A 6,722-nucleotide genomic window follows, 5' to 3' on the forward strand; every position below is an offset into this window, starting at 1 on the left:
CTTCAGTCAAACAACAACACCTGCCTGTCCCTAAGGAGACTCTCTTTATACATAACCAAGTCGTAAAGACCAGTCCAGATGAATCCAACTCGGGTCTTCAGGATGGCAACAGTCAACCCGATGACCCTCGAGATGACTCCTTCACCCAGCAAGCACAACCCGCTGAAGAGTTAGAGAAGGTCTCTATCTCCAAAGACCATCCAGACCGCATGGTGAAGATTGGCACCACTTTGTCACCACCCCTTCGGTTGTCGCTGATCTCCTTTTTGCAAGAGAACGCCGAGGTCTTCGCTTGGTCATATAAAGATATGCCGGGCATCTCTCCTGATATCATCTGTCACCACTTGAGTATTGATCCCAAGACCAAACCAGTAAAACAGAAGCGAAGATCTTATGATGTTGAGCGATACGAGGCGATGAAAGCAGAAGTTGAAAAACTCAAGGACATAGGCTTCGTCCGTGAAGTTAATTACCCAACATAGGTAGCAAATGTTGTCCTTGTTAAGAAAAATCCGACCAAGGAAAGTCTCCTGCTTCAAAAGGTCTTGTGGAGAATGTGTGTCGACTACACCGACCTAAACAAAGGATGCCCGAAGGATAGTTTCCCTCTTCCTCTCATTGATAGACTTATAGACTCTACGGCAGGGTGTGAGCTCTTGAGCTTCATGGACGCTTATTCGGGATACAACCAAATCCTCATGAACCCCTCAGACCAAGAACACACAGCCTTCACTACTGACAGGGGACTATATTGCTACAAAGTCATGCCCTTCGGTTTAAAGAATGCAGGAGCAACTTATCAGAGACTGGTCAATTCAATGTTCGTCGAACAGATTGGGAAGAGCATGGAAGTTTACGTTGATGATATGTTAGTCAAGAGCAAACATGCTGACCAACACATCACCAACCTATCTGAAACTTTCACCATTCTAAAGAGGTATCGAATGAGGTTGAACCCCAACAAATGTGCCTTCGGCGTGGGCTCTGGCAAATTCTTAGGTTTCATGATTAGCCAACGAGGCATTGAAGCTAACCCTGAAAAGATCAAAGCAATCCTCGACATGAAAGAGCCAATAACTTCCAAAGACATCCAAAGCCTTACTGGCAAGGTGGCAGCCTTAACCAGATTCATCTCTAAGGCCACAGACAGATGTGCTCCTTTCTTCAAAGCACTCAAGGGAAATAAAAAGTACATTACATGGACGGAGGAATGTGCCAAGGCATTCAGGAACCTCAAAGAGTACATGAGTAAAGCCCATCTGCTCTCCAAACCAGAAGTTGGTGACACTCTCATTATCTATCTATCGGTTTCGGTTTCAGCAGTTAGTTCTGTTCTTATTCGAAAGGACAGTGGGGTTGAAAGGCCCGTCTACTACGCTAGCAAGGCCCTATAAGATGCGGAGACACGATACTCCAACATTGAGAAATTAGCTTTAGCATTGGTCATGTCTGCTCGAAAACTTCGCCCTTATTTCCAAGCACACGCTATCATCGTGCTTACCAATCACCCTCTTCGATAGATACTCCAGAGTCCTGACACGTCTGGGCGAATGATCAAATGGGCGATAGCATTGGGTGAGTTTGACATCTCCTACCAACCAAAACAAGCCGAAAAAGGTCAGGCTGTAGCAGATTTCATAGCCGACTTCACATATCCTGTTGACATTGCTTCTACACCTGAAGCAGTAGCTTCATTACCATCGGAAGCTCAGAAGATAGAATCAACAACCCCAGCATGGAGTCTGTATGTTGATGGCTCATCCAACCAACAGGGCTGCGGAGCAGGATTAGTCATCACTACCCCCGACAAAGTGGCGAAGGAATACGCTCTTCGTTTCAAATTCAAGGCATCGAACAATGAGGCCGAATACGAAGCCCTTCTAGCAGGCTTACGTTTGGCCAAGCACCTCGGGGTTAAACGAATTGATATCTTAAGTGACTCCCAATTAGTGGTCAACCAAGTCACGAACAACTTTGATGCTAAGGATAGCTCCATGGCAGCATATCTTGCGCAAACGCGACTTTTGCTCAAGCACTTCCACTACCAGATCACCCAAGTTCCTCGAGCGACAAACAGTCATGCAGACGCTTTGGCTCTCCTCGCCTCGGCAGTGGAAGACAAGATTGGGAGAAAAATTCATGTCGAATTGTTGGCAGAACCAAGCACCATGGTCGCAGAGGTGTGCAATTTACAACAAGAAGATAGTTGGATCACCCCAATTTATAAATTCCTTGCTCATGGCACCTTCCCAATTGACAAAGTCCAAGCTAAGCAGATTCGATACAAGTCTGCCCGCTACCTGATCATTAATGACCAACTCTACAAGCGCGGTTTCACCCTGCCATACCTAAGATGCCTTACACCTGCGGAGGCGGAAATTGTCCTGCGGGAAATACATGAAGGAGTCTGCGGAGATCATGCTGGGTCTCGATCCCTAGCACACAAGACTTTTCGCCAAGGATACTATTGGCCAACACTCCACCAAGATGCCATCAGAATATCTCGCTCATGTGATAAGTGTCAACGCTACGCAACTATCCCTCACTCCCATCCCGAGCCGCTCACTCCTATGATCAGCCCTTGGCCCTTCGCCCAATGGAGACTTGATTTGATCGACCCAATGCCTGCAGGGAAGGGCAAAGTCCGCTATGCAATCGTTGCAGTTGACTACTTCACAAAGTGGGCTGAAGTGGAACCCTTGGCAACCATTACTGAGGGAAAAATAGAAGACTTCGTATGGAAGAACATCCTCTGCAGATTTGGCATTCCCAATGCGATAGTCACGGACAATGGGCGGCAGTTCGACAACAAGAAGTTCAAGATGTTCTGCTCTAAGTTCAACATCAACTTATGTTTTGCCTCTCCAGCCCATCCCCAGTCTAACGGACAAGTCGAGGCCGTTAACAAAATAATCAAGCGCACTCTGAAAACTAGCTTGGACAAAGCTAAAGGTTGTTGGCCAGAATTCGTACCCCAAGTTCTTTGGTCATACCGCACTTCATATCGGACTTCCACAAGAGAAACTCCGTTCTCACTTGCTTTTGGTACAGAAGCAGTTGTCCCAGTTGAGCTTGAGCAAGCAACATACCGAATCCAGAATTACATCCAGAGTGAGAACGACAAGCAACTCACCCTCAACCTGGATCTAGTCGAGGAACACAGAAATCAGGCTCACCTGAGGAATGTCGCCTACAAGCAGCGCATCTCCAACTACTACGACTCAAGGGTCAAACCTCGCTCTTTCAAAGTGGGAGACTGGGTACTGAAGAAAAGATTACTCTGTGATAGAGTCCCGAGTGAAGGAACACTCAGTCCTAACTGGGACGGACCATTCGAGATCGTTGGCATTAGCCGCCCTGGCTCCTACAAGCTCAGAAACTCCGACGGCAAGACCCTTGGCCATCCATGGAATGCTGACCACTTGAAGTATTATTACAAATAGACTCACATTGTACAAGTGTTAAGCTACAGCCGTTCGGCATCCTATGTAACAAAGACCATTTGGTATGAATTCAATAAAGAGGTGATTTAGCCAACTCGTCCCTAAACTCTTTTACATTCTGAGCAATGAAACACTCAAGTGTTGAAGCTTCAACGCAAATGTTTCCAATACAAAATCAAATCTCAGTATGTGTCAACAAGACTATACAAAGGATCTATGCAAACATAGTCAAACATTCATCAATGATAGGGCAAACACTTGAAGCTTGATAATGCAAACACTTGAAGCTTGACAATACAAACACTTGCTTGATAATGCAAACACTCATAAACATACAAAACAAAAAAAAAAAAAAAAAAAACTCTCAGGCTTCTAACATGGCACATGCCATACAAACAACAAACTAGTGCAGGTAGAGTACATGCAGAAAGTGAAAGCACTTCTAGTCATCCTCATATGAGGTTGAACCCCTGATCATATCACTATGAGTCCTACCGCCATTTTCTGCATTTCCAAACTCATCATCACCCTGATGACTCTGCTCATCAGCACTAGCCTCATCACTAGACTCATCTGCACTGCTAGAATAAACGGCAAGGTTGAAGGTTTCACCTTTTCGATGATGCTCATCTATTTCTTCACGGTATTTTCGAAGAACGCTTCCATCATCATAACGATCAAGGACAACCATCCATTTCCTTTTTTCAAAGTGAACTTCCCGGGTACAGCGAGGTCTAAGGACATGGAGAAAGGCCGGGGAACCCAAGAACTCCTTCACAGCAGCTTCCTTCTCAGTCGGGATACTACTCTTCAGCTCAGAAATCTCAACCAATGCACTATCCAACTCCCCTTTAACCTTGGAAACCTCAAGCATAGTTGTCTCCAACTGTTTCTTAGTCGCCTCCAACTGTACTTTGAGTCTCAAGTTCTCACCATTCCGCCTCTTCAAACTCTCAAAATGTTGATCCCTGACTTCAATGGCCTCAGCCAAAGCTTTGCTCGTCTTCCTGGCATCATTCACAAGCTGCTTATTCTCTTTCAGTTTCACTTTGCACCGCTCAGCCTCTCGCAGTCTATCGTGATACTCAGTCATGACCTGCATGACAAGACGATCATCGCTACCAAAATAATGCTAATAAAGAGGAGAAAACAAGGAAATGACAAAGTAACACTCACATATGAAGACAGCTTCAACATCCGGTCACAATCCGATTCATCTTTAGCTAAAGGCTCTCCGAGCTCATCGAAAGTGAATCGACGCCCTGCCAGGCAATTGTTGATATACCCAAAGTCCTTTGGCCGCATGGCAACCTTCAAATCCTTCCAAGGGACACTGCCAACCTCTTCCTTATCTTTACCCTTGCTGCTAGAACTAGGATCACCTTCCTACCCAATGTGTTCCCTAACTGGAGGAAAGATGGGATTAATAGTAGGAAGAGGAGGCAGCAATCGCCTATCTTCCCCGGCAACTATGGTAGCAGCACATCCAATGGCCTCAGCTTCAGCTTTCTTCGAGGCAGCAACCTTGAGGACTTCTTCTCGAGACTTAGTTTTAATGATTGGTCTCACCCGGTGCTTGCGAGCTTCCTTGTGAAACAGGATGTCTTCTGAAGGAACTAACATGGGCACTCTCCTTTTCTTGGTGCTAGTCTCCACTTTCTTGCCCACCTTCTCCACTGAACAAGGAAAATCAAAGTAAGGAATACCACATTATATATCTATAAAAAAAAAAAAAAAAGGAAGAACAAGGATCAAGTGAGGATACAACTTACTCGCTCGTCTCTGGCACTCAGAAACTAAGGGCTGGAAACCGTACTTTCGAAACAAGGGTCGTAGCTTACCCAAGTGTCTATCTTCTTTAGGCACCCTCAGCACTTTCTCTACATCAGCTAGCTCCTGTCCGGAGAGTTTGATGGTGCCTCGTGTCACTGCATGAAGAAAAATCTTAGAAGCAAGAGAAAGTCACAACAATAGCAAATAATGAGAAAATGGATACATTGCAACCTACAGTCTGGAAATGAGTAGGAACACGTCGCTCAGGCGTGACACCCTTAGCATGCTCCCAATCATTATAAAGAAAGCACCAACGTTTCTTCCATGTGCAGTACGACTTTCTCTTATCAAAGACAACACGCTCTATCTCACTCCGACATGCACATTCAGCATAACCCGTACATGCTTTCACCGGGCGCATCTTATAACAGTAGCGCCACTGATGGAAGGAAGGTTCACCTAATCCACACTCCATCCATATAATATAAAACCCGATCAAGGTATCCCAGAAACCAGGGTTGAGTTGCCCCGGTGCATAACCAATAAAAGACAGCATCCGTTGCAACCACGGATGCAAAGGTAAATTTACCCCCAAGGTCACTAATGTCTGGGTATAGAACATAACATGACCCGTGGGCGGCTCAGAAGGCAATTCTTCACAACGCACCAAACGTATTCCTACACTACGGGGGATACTACATGATTGCCTTAGGGCCTCAAGCTGCTTTTCGCTATCTAACAAGTTATTTTCTAAATGGTCCGCTGTGAACTCAGAGCGAAATATGGGTATGGCATCACAAACAACCCCCTCACCCACTCGTATGGAGGAAGAACCAATCTCGGCTAAGGTTTGACAATTGTGAGGATCAGAACGACATATGGGTATGGCGTCACAAACAACCCCCTCACCTACTAACATGGAGGAAGAACCAATATTGGCTAAGGTTTGACAATTGTGAGGATCATCCAACGTTTCTTTTGTACAAGACTCTAACAAAGGCCATGAAGACCCCGACATTGCAGGCTCAAACCTAGAGCCCGAGCTAGGGGAGCCCTCATCACTTAGACTTCCAGACTCTGACATCTACAACAAACAGAAACAAACTCTATCACTACATGAAGGATCAAAACATAAGGAAGCTCACAGGGCATGAAGAACAGCTCAACCAGTTCATTATGTTCTTCACAAAATACATGAACATTCCAACAATTCAACAAAAAGGAAAACATCCAATGTAGTGGAGAAGACTACCAACCTGAAGATGGTGCAGCAAATGCTAGAATCCCTATCAAGGAAAAAGCACTCTGTCTTCAAAAATCACTACAAGATGAGCAAATGAGGGTAAGGTAAAGAATGGAAACTTATCATTCTTATATATAGTTCAACATGGCTATTAATATTCAAAATTCAAATTCAAACCATGAGAAAGCCCCACATGGAAAATCTTCAAACTTCTAACATTAGGGAGTTTCAAATTTCAAATGTTTCAGTTCCCCCCTCCAACA

General features: G+C 45.1%; 1 pseudogene; it reads right to left on the reverse strand.

Annotated features, from left to right (window-relative positions):
* Positions 1–3,706: 3,706 nt before the first annotated feature.
* On the reverse strand, positions 3,707–6,433 carry LOC126618688 (uncharacterized; annotated as a pseudogene).
* Between the last annotated feature and the right edge of the window lie 289 nt (positions 6,434–6,722).

This window comes from Malus sylvestris, chromosome 4 (genome assembly GCF_916048215.2).
Source record: "Malus sylvestris chromosome 4, drMalSylv7.2, whole genome shotgun sequence".
Lineage (NCBI taxonomy): Eukaryota > Viridiplantae > Streptophyta > Magnoliopsida > Rosales > Rosaceae > Malus > Malus sylvestris.